General features: G+C 40.0%; 1 protein-coding gene across 2 annotated transcripts in view; it reads left to right on the top strand.

The window, feature by feature from the left end:
* Positions 1-2,460: 2,460 nt before the first annotated feature.
* The window catches only part of UCHL3 (ubiquitin C-terminal hydrolase L3), a 44,810-nt gene continuing 32,024 nt past the window's right edge, over positions 2,461-15,246 (top strand). The window contains exons 1-2 of one of the 2 annotated variants that reach the window (XM_086741585.1): positions 2,461-2,581; positions 2,807-2,818. The gene's annotated coding sequence lies outside the window, so the exon portion shown is untranslated. Of the gene's footprint in view, positions 2,582-2,806; positions 2,819-13,204; positions 13,325-15,246 lie in introns of those variants that run through there. The other variant, XM_086741592.1, reaches the window with a different exon arrangement.

Genomic DNA, 15,246 nt, shown 5'->3' with positions numbered 1-15,246 from the left:
TCAGGCCCGGACTGGCGCCTTCGCTGGCGATGGCCTGGGAAATCGTCTGGGGAGGCGTCTGGAGACGCCGGTTCAAGTCACACCTCGTTTGCGCAACGAAAGTGTTTACTCGGGTTTATTGTTAACTGGCGTCAGGGTTTTCGTGGTGCTCTGTGTGACGGTCCCGGGTACACAAATCGCGCACTGTTCTGTGTTTTTGTAAAACTACAGCTAGAACCGTATTCAGTAAGCTCATCATACTGAACTGAACTGAAGTTAGTTCGGGGTGTGGCTGGAGCCCCAAACCAACACTGATCCTGTGCTAGTTTCATCTTTTAAAAATAGCAAATAGTCTTAGATTTCTCTAGTAACCAGTTTTACATTTGCTTTTAGCTTTTTTTCCTATATTGTAATGTTAGAGTCTCAGTAGATCTATTGTAAGACTGTGACAGAGTAGTAAAATACAACTTGTCACACAGCAGTGCTAGTTTAAAATGATGTATTTTCAATAAATCTTAATGAAATAATTTAGAAGGTGTTTCAGAAAAAAAGTAATTCCGATGGAACACAGTGTGTTTTTATGAGCTTTCTACATTTACGGTCTGCCTGAACCTGGCCTCTCCCTTTTAAAGTATCTAGTTAAGTGTGCAAATGTTTTTGAGTAGTATGTGTTTTTATGACCTCATGATTGTCAGAACACTTGCAATGTACGTACTGGTAAGATCTGTCTCTGATAGCAAGGACGTGATTTAACAATCTCTTTGTTCTTAACTTAGGTAACTTACATACTTTATCTACAGAACTTTACGTATTATTTTATATTACGATTTCATCAAGTCTCTTAGTAGTGCCTTTAGCACTATGACTAATATTTTTTATGTTACTTTTTGTTCTTCAAGATATCGACGTAGATGAGAAGTCAAATATCTTGGTGTCAGTAATTACAGAATCATTTGCTGAAATCCAGAGTTATTTGGGGGTTGTTTTCATTAACATGTAAACATGCATTTAGCTCTTTGAATTTGGAACAGAATGTGGTGAAGTATGTAATGATTTCAGGTTGTCTGCCCATCCACAGAATTAAACTGTGTATCTTTAGAAAATTCTGCCCTCTGTAAGCGTGCTTTATGAACATACTGTGAGTTAAGTTCTTGCTATAGACACTTGGTATAGAAAGTAGAAGACAAATTTCATCAGCTACAAGCAGAATCATAGAATGGTTAGGGTTGGAAGCAACCTTCAAAGGTCTCCTAGTCCAACCCCCCCTGCAAGGAGCAGGGACATCCCCAACCAGATCATGTTGCTCAGAGCCTCATCCAGCCTGGCCTTGAATGTTTCCAGGGATGGGGCATCCACCACCTCTCTGGGCAACCTGTTCCAGTGTTCTACCACCCTCATTTTAAAAAAAAAATTTCCTAATATCTAACCTAAATCTACCTCCCTCTATTTTGAAACCATTACCCCTAGTCCTGTCACAACAGGACCTACTGAACAGCTTCCCCCCATCTTTCTTAGGTACTGGAAGAAGTAGGCTGGGTTGCTGAAGAGATGTGCTACAGTATTGTTGAGAGGTCAATACAGAAGCTTTGGGCGCAGGCATGTGGCAATTGCAGAGCTACACCAAATTCTTCACAAAGTTTTTTTCAGGCAGACAGGAGAAAGTGTTATCTGTCAGCTGGGTTTGTGCGGTGCCGGGGCCCTCAGCTGTATGGTATCCCCAACGCCCTGCCTGCTGGGCAGGCCTGGAGGTCCAGCTCATGGGTTTCGACAAAATCTTTGTCCGAATGTCCGCTTCTGAAAAACGCAAGTGCTGCAAGGGGCCACGTAGGTCCGCTGCAGTCTGCTGAGGGCAGCGGGCAGAAGCAGCCGGGGGGGGCTGGGGCTGAAAAATGATGCGTTCCTTCATTTTCACCTTTTCTGAATCAACTTGAAAGGAGGCGTAACACTAAATCTGATACGTGTGCACATATATGTAATGTCTGTTACACTGTATATGACATGTAGCTATGACACTGTGCTTGATCTTACCGCGGGGGCCGGGGCCGGGGGCGGGGGCGGGGGCGGGGCCGGGGGCGAGGGCGGGGCCGGGGCGGGGGGCGGGGGCGGGGCCGGGGCCGGTCGGGGGCAGTGCAAGCGGCAGGGCGCCCCCTGGCGGCCCCTGCGCAACACGCAGGCTTCGGCAGTTGGGAGCAAGCGCGAGGCGGGGCGGCCGAGGCACCACCCGTTACCCCGCTGGGAGAGTCCATGGCCGGGGGGAGCCCTGAGGCTGGGAAGCTGGAAGTCTTCGGGCCGTGGTGGCCCGGGAGCACGCTGGGTGAAGCGCTCATCTTCCTGTCCTCTGGTTTGGCCTGCCGCTCCGGAGCGTGGGAGAGGTGTGCGTGGGGGCGCGGGAAGGTTGGTTTCTTGTCTGCCTCCCCCCCCCCCCTTTCCCGCGCGGCTCGGTGGTGCGGTCCCGGGTCAGGTGTGAGGCGAGGAGGCGTGAGGCGCTGTCAGTGCCGCGCTGCGAGGTGCAGTTCAGTGCTGGTACCGGAAGCCGCCCCGCTGCCGCCATGGAGCCCCATCGCTGGCTGCCCCTGGAGGCCAACCCCGACGTGAGTGCCCGGTTCGGGGGTGGTGGGGGAGCAGCCGAGTGCGCGGGCGGAGGGGCTGGCTGCCGGCGGGAGAGAGAGAGAGAGAGGGAGGATGGCGGAGGGGAGAGGGCTCGGGCCGCTCCGGGCTCGGCATCGCGGGCTGAGGGAGGGCGGGGGGGGGCAGGGAGCCGGGGAGGGCTTCGCCCGTGGATCTGACTGGGGTGTTAACCCCCCTCTGTTTTCTGCTTGCTTTTCAGGTCACGAATCAGGTAAGCAGCTTTTATTTGAGGTAACCTTTAGTCATTCTGCAGCTTCAGGCCCGTTTAATTTCATTTTCATGTAGTGAAGGCTTCTGCCTCTCCAACGACAGTAACGCCTTCCTCCCCCACGGGTGTCTGCGCTGAGTCTCCTGATACCGGACCTTACTGGCACCTCCTGAAACCTCTGAGTACACGGTGTCATTTAAAGATACTAGATGACAGGAAAAAAAAAAAAGAGTAAAGGAAAAGAGAATAAATTTGATCTGGCTATTAATGTAATGTAATCTCTGATGTGTTTCAAGGTGGATTTTAATTTATTAATTAATGGTTAAAACATTATTATATTTTTACATATAATGTATGCCAGTTCTCAGCCTGTACACGATGGCTTTGTGCACTTGTATGGATCTGCTTAAATCTCTGTGTCACAGTCTTTTCCATCTTTGGCTGACCATAAGAAAATAATGTAATTTTTACCATATTTGCAACTTGCAGCTTATTCTTGACAGTATCTGCATGATTTGTTCTTGCTGGTGGTGTTAGCGTAGTAGAATCCACACTAGAGAAAGGAAGCTTGTGGTAGTCCACAAAACAATGTAAGTGCTAGGTAAACTAGCTGAAAGGAAGTCACACATGCTCCAACGCTGCATCGTGTTCTCTGTAATAATTCTGTGTATCTTTAGTGAGCATTAGAGGTCAGATGTTGATCCCAGCAGGCCTGTTGATAATGCTAAGGATGATGTTTAAGCCAAAAGATTCTGAACATCCCAGCAGTCAAGTGACCTTCTTAAAACTACATTATTGAAACATTTTGGAAATTAGGAATGTCCATGTAGGAAGAATGTATTTTTTTTATTGTTGCTGTAATATACTGAGAGTGAAGAGTTACTTGATGCTGGGTCATTTTGTACTTGGCTCTATAGTTTCCTAGGACAAATAATTTTACAGTTCCTACAATGTTGCTGCTGTGGAGCAGTTTGAGAAGTTTTTAATCTCAGTCTTGAGTTAAAATTAACAGGCTTTCCTAGGAGCTTTTCTCCACTGTATGCTATAATTTCCTTATGTTTTAGAGGTTTTTTTAAAATTTTTAAATTGATATACTAAATTTCAGTTTGGAAGAAAATAAGTGCGAATCAATAACTAGTAGAATTTCAAATTCTTTAACTTCTCACTTTCCAGATGTTGAGATGAGCTTATCATGGTACAAATAAAGTCTTCTGTCAGTTGTAAAGTAGAAATTCAGGAGGAAAAACTAGTGACTTTTTCCAAATATCTGAATTATCTTGTATCACTACATGTTTGTATTATATTGAGAAAATCCTAGAACGTTAATTGAACAATTTGTGTGTTAAAAACCACTCTCTTGCCCATTGGCTTTGCATTGATGATGGATGATATCTGTCAATTGTGGATGATCTTGGATTATAGGAACTTGTACTCTGCAAGGATTTTCTTGTTAATATTTCTGTACAGAAAAGACCACTGTAGACCAGTTAGACTTCCCTATTCACTATATTTTGCCAGTCTTAACTGAGCAGTGGTTGTTGCTATCTAGACTGAGAGGTGTATTTTTAAAATTAAAAAAAAAAAAGGGAGGAAAAAATGGTTAGTGTTGAATATGAATACACCACACATTATTAGTCATTGTTCTTTTAATCTCGTCAGTACACTGGTAAACTGTATCATAACAGGGCTGTTAGTCACGAGTTATTCATATCCTGCCTAAAACAACAATAATAATAATTTGATATTCAAATGAAGTTGTGAAAATGCTTTTAAAAAATCTCGCTTAGTTAATTGCAGGGACAGGTATTTTTTTTGTATGGACTTTGTGCTGCGCTCTGTAAAATATTCAAGAATTCTTCAGGATTAAAAAAAATTATGTGCTAATAGCTGTAATACGTGTGTCTAGTAGTAGTTTAATACATGTAGTTCTTCACATAGATATCTAGCCGTGTGTTTCTTGGTGTTTTTTTTTCCTTTTTTTTTTATTTATTGTAATTGTATTTTATTTGTTTTACTTGAGTGTTAGACTATCCTTGAAACATGCTAGTTCTGTTAGGGTTAATGTTACTGCTAGGTGTGCTAGTGAACTCTTAAAACACCGCAAAATTCCAGTCACCTATAAGATGCGTGGATTCCTAAATATTTGTCAGAACTGTCATTATGAATTAACAAACGCTTAGCCTATTTTGATTATTGTCCCAATAATTTTATTCCCTTTTAAAATAGTGACTGGAAAGGAAATGCACTAAATGCAGGCTCATTTGCTTTTAATATGTTACTAGCAAACTGTGTGCTCTCTAGTTTTGAAATGTAGGTTGCAAACATAAGACTCTCTTCAATCTCTGTGGTAGAAATTCAGACAATAATGGAGAAGAACTACTATATTTCAGTTGTAGGGTGTGTGAAATCTTTCCAAAATATCTTGAAAGTTTTTCTCTGTCTGAAAGCATTTATGGTTTTTTTTTTATTATTATGTAAAGTCTGTGAATTGCTAAATCCTTAGCGTATATAGGATCTATCTTTGTGCCTATGTGTTAGAATTATTTAAAGGTTCAGCAACTGGCTGGTGAGGATAAACAGAAATATTTTTTTAGAATCTTAAAGATTTCCGGTGGCAGTGGCTTGGAATACAACAGCCATATATCCGTAGTGAGCTTTTTAAGAGGGAAGTCAGCATAATTAAATGCACTAATTTAATTGTCACAATACTTGCCCCTCCACCCCTTCTGCAGTCCGATAGGATGAATTGTTAGTCCACCTTTGATCCAGAAAAAGTTGATAATGCAGCATTCACAAAGTTCCACTTTGTGTACAGTGGTGTCAGGGAATGGTTTCTTCTCTTTGACCCTCAACTGGGGGGCCTGACGTGACCAGTGGTACCCTTCTTCCTGAATCTCTTGCGAAATTTTCCCCACTGATGAGAGAGAGAAAGCCAGAAAATGGGGGTTATTTGCCCCCTGTTTGCCAGATGATATTTGATAGTTTATCTTGTTCTCAATTTCTTCTACCACAAAAAAAAAAAAAGTCAAGACTGCATACAAATTTTTGGAGTGAAAAGACCAGATACAAGCTGATTGTTCTTCATCATGATGTTACTTCATTCTGGCTTGCAACCCATGATTGATTCCCTAGCAGGTGTAGATGAACAAAAAAAAAAAAGTAGTACTGATGGATACCTTTCTTGATTTTCCATGATCTCACATTCTAAGAAATTATCCTTACTTCCTAGACAAGATACCATGTCAACTCATGCCTTTGTTATATCCAGATAACAATGGAGTAATCGACTGCATCTGATTATGAAGCTCAAGTACTGGCTTTGGGTAGTTCAGAGTTAAACTACTGAGAGTTGGCTGTGGCTTGGGTTTCCCTTGCCACATAGGGCTTACTTGCCAGTTCTTAGCTACCTTCCAGCATTATTTTCAGGCCTTTGATCCCACTTTTCTTTTTTAAAAACCATTAAGGTACTGAGTCAGCTACATAAAGAAATTAATTTTAGTCCATGGATACTCTTGACAGCTGTAGCTTTAAAGTCACCGGGGCAATAAAGATCACGAAATGTAGAAGAAGTGGCAGAAACTGGATACAGCTAGTCTTCACCCAGTTATAGAACACCTTTCTCAAGGGTGTCAGGCAAATACAGAGATTAATTAAGTATCTTGGGGAAACAAACTGTACTCTTCCTAAAAGATCTTTCCATTTTATGAACTCTGCAACACTGTCACACAAGCTTTCCCAAAAGAAAGCAACAGTGATCTAAGTAATTGAAATGTAGTGCTTGCGATTCCTGAAGTGTGTTGGGTGGTAGTACTTGTAGATGAGCTACTGTGTTGGAGTGAAAGCATGTTGAATGTGAAGAAACAGAAATGTCCTCCTGAAAATGCTTAGCTAAGCTTAGTTAGGGATGAGGGAGTGGAATTTAACTCTTCTGTTGTAAGAAAAGTGGAAATAGTGAAGACAGCGTGCAGCCTGTTATTATGAGTGTAGCCTCAGAAAGTGGAAGACTAGGACTCAGTTTGTGTCTTTCTGCAAAGAGGATGCCCCCAAAAGCCTTCTACAGAGCTAGCAATGGGGAAGTGGCACAGCATACCAAAGAATAAGCCCAAAGACAAATATGAAAGGGTTGCAGATGTCCACTATGAGATTAGTTGGTGAATGGCTTCTTCTAGTTTAAAATACCTTGAGCTATATAGATCTCTGAGTTTAAGTAGGTAGATATGTTACAAAGAGAAAACCACAACTTGTTTTGGAGTTTAAAGCATTATACATGTGAATAGCTGAAAGATTGACTTAGATCTGTCCTTGTACATTAGTCAGTAACTGAAAGCTAAGAAACCCACCTATTTTATTCCTCTATTTGTACTTGCCTCTTCTGGCCTTTTATTATGCTGTTTTTTTTCTCAGTTTCTTGTTTCTGTTTAAATTCAATACACTAAATTTTTTAACAAGGAAACCCTTACTCTTTCAAACACTGTTTAAGTGAATGGGGTGCTACAGAGTGGAAAGCAAGTGATAGTGGTTCATGCAGTAGGTTGTCTTGTTGTACTGAAGATGCTGTTCCTTGCTTCCCCATTGTCCTTGGCTTAAAGGACCAGCAGAATCAGTAGAATCTGATGGTTGGTTTAGTACACTGTAAAAATCATTGAATCTTTAAGGTTGGAAAAGAACTCCAGGATCAAGTCCAGCCATAAAAATAACATGTATAACAGCTTATTTGGAAGAGCGGATTGATCCGGCTCGTGCTCACTGAGTAATTGTTTGGATCATAGAAACAGGTCTCTAAGTGTTTTTCACAGCATAACGTGGTGTCCTGTTTTGAACCACTGGCTTGGCAGCTACACCTCAGGACTCCCTTCGGAGCATTGTAAACCACTCGCTGGGGCAGCTTCAGAGGAAGCCTGGGTCAGCTGGTTAGCCTGGCTTTCTGTGCGCTCTGCATTGCTGCCTGTGTGATGTCCTGGTTCAATATATATGACAGCGCGTGGGCATACTGAGTATTAAGTTTCAAAATTGCTTGATGGATATGTTAAAAATATATACCTCCCATTGTGAAGATCAGGAGCTCTAACTGTAAGTCAGTGCTGCTCTTTTAAACACTCTGAAGAAACTAACACAACTGGGAGGAAAATAATTTTGTGGGTGTAAAATTTATCACATTTTTGATGAAGTTGAAAGTGTTTTCTTTTTCTTGGTTGCAAATTTTGAAAAAAAAACAGTTAAAAAAAAAGTGATGATAAAAGGGCCGTATTCTTTGAACTTTATTATGAGGTCCTGAAATACAGCACTTGAGGATATGAAAGAATTTGTAATAAATCTTGAATTTCCCAAGTAGATTTATTATAATGGAGCATCTCTTGTTTGAGCAAGACCATGTTGTGGCCACTATAAGTGAGCAGTAGCTAGTCAAGAAGAATAATGCACCTCTTGTAAGTTACATGCCTGTAACTTGCTTCTGGTTTGCCTTTTGACATGCTTATGGAACTACAGTTTCTACAGCTGCTGCCATCTTGTCCCATCAGTCATTTCTGTTAGTGGTCTGAAAGATGGCTTCTCCAAAATGTATTGAAAAATGATCCCCTCATTTTAATTCCTTAAATGCCATAATGAAAGAATTAAGAAATATATCCTTATAATGCCCCAAAAATAAAATACTGTTTGGGTAGTTCCCTTATTTCTATAAATGAATTTCACTTCTGAAACAAACAGGTTTTGTAATATGCCTCTAGAAATGATATCTAAAGAATCAAAGCCAAAATATTATGCATATATATTTATAGTATAGATTACTTTAATATGAATTGGATACTTAACAGGCTGAATATGACCATCTTTCTAGATTTATATAAATTGTAATGTAAGCTTTTCTCGTTGTTTTTTTTTTTTTCTTTTTCTTGGTGATAATTCCATCAGACACATTTTATGCAGTGTCTTACTACTGTCTAGGGAAAAAGATTAGCTTCAATTTAACAACATGCCAAAAATTCTTATGCTTTAATGAAAAAGTCACAAAATATTGATTGTGTTAATTGATTTATTTAGATATAGTCCTTCCAGTTTCCTAAAGCCATAGGCATGTTTTGTTTTTGTGGAAGAAAGTCTTAACTGAGGTTTTGTTGTGATACAGCGATGCTTTCATCCACTCATCAGAAGTACAATAAAATGTAGACTCTGTTAGTGTCTCTGTTTGTATGTGCCTTTAGAAGAGGATTACAACAGTTCATTCTTCCCACAAAAGCTCTTTGAGGTTTACATCTGAGTGTCTGGAAATGTTTGTGCATTTTGCCAGTTTTATGTTTTCGTGGTACCAACTTGTACACAAATACCACAGTGAAATGTGGAAAACTCAAGTCTTGAGTATAATGTCCTGGTGTTTAGAATGTACTATTCTTGAAATATTTGCAAATGCCATCCAACTTTAATTGCACCTGAATTTCAAAGTCCATTTTATTTTAGTGTTAGTCCTCACGTTGTTTTTACAAGCAAGTGACAAAGTGGAAAAGAGCATCGCTATTTCAGACAATACTTAAATTGTGCATTAACTGCTTCGGAAGTTTTCTGTTAAAATAAATTGCACCCTTACTTTTTTTTTTTATCCCACTTACCCTTTCCACATCTCCATCAACCCCATAAATCAAATCTTCCTACTGGCTATTTAACTGTGTTGTCAGATTTTATTTTAAACTACTGAAGTCAGGTCGCCTGGGTCAGGATGTTATTAGATTGCCTTTGTCCACTGGGTTTCCATTCTACTGTTGAAGATCTTTACAAATAAATAAATAAGCATGAGCTCTGTTTGGATTTAAAAAAAAAAATTAAATAAATTTGACGAACCTTAAAGGTAGCCGGTGTGCCTGAGAGCAGAATTATGTATTAAAGGTAACTGTTCTGTGCTTTTTTCAATGCCTAACAGGAAGTAGGTTAAAATAGTGGTACCGACAATGAAAACAGCATAGGTCATACTACATAGGAAACATGCCTAAATGTGCTTACTATAATGTTTTTTTTTTTTGCTGTTAACTAACGTTTAGACATACAGGCTTACAGTTTTTGCTGATTTAAAATAGAATCAGGTAGGCTGGAAGGGACTTCTGGAGTTCTTTAGTCCACTCATGTTCTGTTCAAACTGGGTTACTCAGGAAGTTGGCAAATTCTGAGTTCCTCAAAGGATGGAGACTCAACAGCCTGCTGGGCAGCCTCTGCTAGTGTTTGACCACAATCATTAGTTTTAAAATTTATTTTTGTATGCTTTCTTTATCAACCTTGAATTTGTTGTGTTCCAACCTATGTCCATTGTTTCTCATTGTTTTACTGTGCACTGGTGAGATGAGTCTGCCTCTGTCTTCTCTGTGCTATCCCTTACTTAGTTGAAAACAGTAATAATCAAGTGAGAAGGAAGGATCTTCTGGAATACTGAGGGAAAAAAAAGGAGAAATTCATGCATGAGAAGTGGAGATACAATGTGTGTGTGAGGAAAGTAATTTCAAAAGTGACTTTTTGTCTAATAGCTGGACTAGTGAAAAACCAAGAATGTTTTTCAGGAAGATATTTTAATACAACAAGAAAATAAATGACTGAAAATATGATAACAATCAGTAAAAAAAAGTTCTGAAAAAGTTAATAAAGTAGATACAGATGTGTGGTGGTTTTTCTGTTGCTGCTGCTGCTGTTCTTCGTGAGCCTCTATAAGACTTACAGCCAAGTTTTTTTTTTTTTTCTTTTTTTTCCCCCCCTCTAAGGTAAATGCTCAAAGACATAAATTAAGAACAGCCAGCAATGTGATAAGCAGTGACTGAAAAAGAGTAATACTCTCTTTGGCAGATCTAGAGATATAGAAAGCTGCTATTTTATGTCAACCTGAGTATGTAGTATCAATAAGCTAAGAGAAAGTAAACAGCTGGAAGTGAATGAGCCCTCAGATCCAGTGTGGAGTACCCGAACTGTCCATCCAGTAGGTATCTGTAGACTAAAATTGCTTGGGTAATTGCTGAATAATTGGAATGCAAAGCAGCAGACATCTCTCCCTATGAATGACATTGTCTAAAAAGCATACAGAAAAAAAAAGCTGTCCTAAAACAGGAATGCTTTTGTCAGTGGGAAGGGATTGCTTCACCTCCTGGTGTATAATTGACTCCTTTTTGTACCTGCTTCTGTGCCTGGCCTAGGAAAGAACTAGAAAAAGACTGAGGGAGAAAAAAAAAACGAGGTTTAGTTTAGTTATTACTAAGATATTCAGGTAACTTGCCAAAATTGAAGCTGTTGCTTGTTACATCTCTTTTTCTGACCCTCCTGTGTCACACCTAATATGAGTTTTTGTCCCTCTAAAGAACTTTCCCTAGTTCCTAACAACTTGTTTTTATACCTACAAAATTTATTTTCTCTCACCTTGCTAAATAGTCTTGCCTTGCTTTTATCCATTCAGAACACAGTGGCAAAAGATTACTTATCTGTGTCATTGATTGAACTCTTTTTTTTTTTTTTTTCTTTGCATGTCTCCACATTAAAAATAAGCTCCATATATTTGTTTCAAGGGTTCTTCCCATCCTGCCATCTATTGTTCATCTGTTACACATCTCTCAGTCTCTGTTACCCAGGGGTTTATGCTACCAATTTATGATCATCTGCTTAATAAGTTTCCAGAAGGATATCTCCATCATTTTTTCCCAGACCTGAATGAAACCTTCTTGATATTGAGATGTGTCCTTTGCCTATTTTGGGTCTCTTTAGGATTTATTTTGTTGAGAATTCTACAATAAAGTTGTTAGACTGCTTGTGTATTAAGATCACTGCCTGTCATACTAAGCCTATGCTTTGTTGTCTGTAGTGCTGACCATCACTTCTAGTCATCACTGTCATTGTATTCTGAAACTTAAAATTTATAGAATCATAGAATAGTTAGGGTTGGAAGGGACCTTCATAGATGTCCTGGTTTTGTTTAGTGAGGGGGGGGCCTAAGGTGGAAGCTTTTGTGGGAAACTGCTAGAAGTTGCTCCCCTTTGGTCAGTGGACTCGGCCGGGCCTAGGGCGGACCTGCTGCTGGCCAAGGCCGAGCCGATTGGTAGCAGAATGTTCCGTGATAACACCTCTGTGATAACGTATTTAAGAAGGAGAAAACAAGGGGAAAAAAAAAAAGTAGAGAAGATGTAAAGCAGCTGAGTGGGGGCAGAGAGGGGGAGGTGTGAGCCTTGTGGGCCTTGCAGGCCTCACCCTCTGGCCTCCCGCCGGGCAGCTGACTGGGCCCAACTCGGCCTGGCCCAGCTGCAAGAAGTGGAGAGGAGATGAGGGATGGGAGGGACCCCATGATGGAGCAGAGGAGGAATGCAAGGAGTTCTTCCCCCAACAACAAAGCAGCGGCATAAAACATACGCGTGATGAACTCGACCCTCATTCCCTCTTCCCTGACCCTGTTTCCCTGTGGAGGTTGGGGGGGGGGGGGGGGGGGGGTGTGTGTGGAAAAGGTAGTAGAGATAATGTTAAGCCAGGGAAGAGGGAGGGGTGGGGGGAGGTTATCTTGTTCCCTGTCTCATTCTCCTGCTAATTTTAGAAATAAATGAATAGTTTTCCCCAACTCAAGTCTGTTTTGCCTGTGACGGTAACTTTAAGGATTTCTCCCTGTCCCTATCTCAAACCTCGAGCCGTTTTTTCTTATATAATCTCCCCCTATTCTCTCGGAGGGTTTGGGGAGTGAGAGAGAGATTGCGTAGTCTGGTCCCGACTGAGGCTGAACTACGACAATAGGTCATCTAGTCCAACCGCCCTGCAAGGAGCAGGGACATCTTCGACTAGATCAGGTTGCTCAGAGCCTCATCCAACCTGGCCTTGAATGTTTCCAGGGATGGGGCATCTACCACCTCTCTGGGCAACCTGTTCCAGTGTTCCAGCACCCTCATTGTAAAAAATTTCTTCATTATATCTAGTCTGAATCTACCTCCCTCTATTTTAAAAACATTACCCCTTGTCCTATCACAACAGGACCTAGAGTTTTTCTCAGTCTTTCCTGTAGGCCCTCTTTAGGTATTGGAAGGCCGCTATAAAGTCTCCCAGAGCCTCGTCTTCTCCAGGCTGTATAGCACCAACTTTCTCAGCCTGTCCTCACAGGAGAGGTGCTCCAGACCTCTGATCATGTTTGTGGCCCTCTTCTGGACTCTCTAACAGGTCCACATCCTCCTTATGTTGGGGGCTCCAGAACTGGGTGCAATACTCAAGGTGAGCTCTCACGAGAGCAGAGTAGAGGCGGTATGATAACCTAGGTTACGTTAAGTAATGAAAGGCACCCTATTTCTGTGGAGTTTTAGTTATGTTGAATATTTCATTTGGGAGTTTGAGTAGCTATTCTTGGGTTTAAGTAAGCATTTTGTTGATTTGGGGTTTGTGGGGTTTTTTGTTTTTTCTTTGGTTGTTTTTCCCACAGTGATGTAGAACAGAACAGAAGAACATAAATCACTTATTTGTCCAGTAGCTTAATGTAGTCCTTCTAGCACTGCCTCTTCTGTTTGTGGGGTCTTTTTCTAGGTGAGTGTTGTTTTTATTTTGCTGGGGTTTTGTAGCCTTATTTCATGTGATCTTGCAAAATAATTACTGGTATTTTTTAGGAGCGTTACTTTTCCCACAGTTCTAAATAACAGCAGTAAAAATGATGGAAAGATTAGTCATTGGCTTAATAAGAAAGTACTAGAAGTACGAATAATATTTTAATGCACCGATGCACGTACTCCCTTTCTCTTTGGGATTTTTCTTTTTTTGTTATTCACAAAGTGGTAATTAATCCTCACAACCTAGAAGGTTAGAATAGGAGTTCAAAATATACTGTCTTCTGTTTCATCAGCTGGTAAATACTTATCTTTTAATGAAAATGAGGGAAAGGGGAAGTGTTAATAATTTTGCCGTCTTCCCAATCTTGGCAAGACAAAGACTGTGCAGAACCAAAAGAGCTTGGTGTATTACATAAGCAATCTTCCGAGTGAATTTCCATATTGTATTTCAAAACTACCTTGTTTTTTAAACTAGTCAAAAAGGGTAGGTTCTGCAAAGCCTTAATTATGACTTGTGCCCTGTTCTACAGACCTCTGCATAAGGGAACAAAATTTCCTTAAGAGCTTGATAAAGACAGTTTATTTGCTCCCCCATCCGCCTTTTCTTCTTTGAATTTATGGTCAATCTATGTTTTTCATTATTAATAGGTAGTGTGAGAAAAATAAAAATGGGGAAAAATGTTCATATAGCCTCATGAAAAGAAAATATCCACATTTTGCAATGTAGCCAGAAAAAAATACTGAACTAGCTCTGTGAACTGTGTAGGTTATTACTTTAAATACACAGAAAGCCATATTATTTTTCAAAGATACTCTTTAAACTTCTCTCACACTTAATTGCCTTTACTTGCTCTTGGTTTTGATGTAATTTATTGCAGTGTGAAATGGAAAGAGAATGAATCCTTTAAAACGTTAAAGTGGGATGAGTTTTCATTTTTTTCTTCCTCAAAACACTGAATGCAAACTGCAGCTTCAGTCTCTTAATAAAACCTAAGGGTATATATATTTTCTATTGCTTTGTCCCCTTTGTAGAAGATATTCCTAAGTGCTACTGGTAAAAATCTTTCTTACTAGTTATAAACACTTGTCATTACATTCAGCCTTTGTAGAAACTGTCTTCTTTATATCTCTAAATATTGAAAGTCAGCCCCTTTGGTATATCTCCTGAATGACAGCCATGCCCAATGCAAGCTGAAGTTGGTATTTGAAGGGATCTCTTGTGTTTCGTTATAGTTCTTGTGTTTTGTTTTAATAAAATATTCGTTTTGAGTATTTCTTACAGTTATGTCTATATAGGTATGAATCTGCTCAAACATGGCATAACTGTTACTGAATTCTTGTGCTTATGTGTAAATCTACTCACTAGGTGGATTATGGAAAGAAGAGAGAATCATCTGTGCCTTTCATTTAGGCTTATCTTACATGGTTCTTAAGCATCTTTACTGCAAATGTATCAATAAATAGATTTCCTCAAATAGCCTTGGGCAGGAAGTATGATGAAGCTTTTAAAGTAATCGTTTCCCTCTAAGAAGGATAATGGGCAAATTACTCTGGACTTCTATAGTATCACTTTTGGGAAGGTATTGGGAACTGCAGAGTTGAGTTTTGTTGAGGGCTATATAAAGAAATGTTTTAGGATTTTATTTTTTCTCCGTAAGAGAGAGTAGAGGAGTATTATTTGCTGCATGTTTTCTCAGGCATTTAAATTTGTGGCTGTTTACCAGTGGACTTTCCTTATTTTAAATTTGAGAGCCCCAGGTGACTGGATAAGATTTTCCTATAGAATACGTTTTTTCCATCAGAAATATAGTAAGTTGTGAAAATTAACTTTTAGGAAAATACACGGCTTTCACCCATCTTTTAATTTTTCTCCAAAATGTATTTCTTTTACCAGTAGAAGTA

Source organism: Chlamydotis macqueenii, chromosome 1 (genome assembly GCF_036417535.1).
Source record: "Chlamydotis macqueenii isolate bChlMac1 chromosome 1, bChlMac1.mat, whole genome shotgun sequence".
NCBI lineage: Eukaryota > Metazoa > Chordata > Aves > Otidiformes > Otididae > Chlamydotis > Chlamydotis macqueenii.
Note: the sequence above shows the minus strand (reverse complement) of the source record. Positions and strands in the feature narration are given on the sequence as shown.